The 675-nt window shown below is 32.3% G+C and overlaps 1 non-coding gene across 1 annotated transcript; it reads right to left on the reverse strand.

Annotated features, from left to right (window-relative positions):
• Nucleotides 1–247: 247 nt before the first annotated feature.
• On the reverse strand, nucleotides 248–354 carry LOC113931596. The gene has a single exon (XR_003522763.1). It is a non-coding gene; the product is annotated as a U6 spliceosomal RNA (small nuclear RNA).
• Between the last annotated feature and the right edge of the window lie 321 nt (nucleotides 355–675).

Below are 675 nucleotides of genomic sequence, written 5' to 3' on the forward strand. Positions count from 1 at the left end.
CCACCCCAATATAAGCATTCAGTGCATGATATTTCTTTCTAAGTACTGCTTTAGGTGCATCCCCCAAATTTGGATGTTTTATGTATTTGGTTATATCCGTTCAAAATATTCTTTTTAATGCTGCGTTTCTTGGTTTTATTTGAAACTGCATATTTTTAGCATTTTATGGTGGGATTTTATACTCATCATTTATACAGATTACAAGGTTCTGCTTCAAGTCTTTAAAAAATTTGGCCCATGTGCAGCAAAAAATATGGAACGCTTCACGAATTTGCATGTCATCCTTCCACAGGGGCCATGCTAATCTTCTCCGTATCGTTCCAATTTCAGTATATGTGCTGCTGAAGCGAGCACCAGTTCAAAATATTTTTAAATATTTTCCCTCGATCCTTGATCCATGGAATCATATGGAACCATATTTAGAGATGTTTGTTTAATTGTCAGATATTTGGAGATCTGCCAATATCTTTCCGGTACTGATTTCTAATTAAAAATTTATTGTGGGAATCATGGAACCCTACATCAATAAATAAATAAATAAAGCAGTAAAAAAATTTATTGTGGTTAGAGAATATTCTTTGTATCAGTTCAATCATTTAAAATTTATTTAGACTTACTTTTTGGCCCATTACATAGTATATATTGGTAAGTATTCCAAGTGTTCTTGAAAAGAAT

Source organism: Zalophus californianus, chromosome X (assembly GCF_009762305.2).
Source record: "Zalophus californianus isolate mZalCal1 chromosome X, mZalCal1.pri.v2, whole genome shotgun sequence".
Classification (NCBI taxonomy): Eukaryota; Metazoa; Chordata; class Mammalia; order Carnivora; family Otariidae; genus Zalophus; species Zalophus californianus.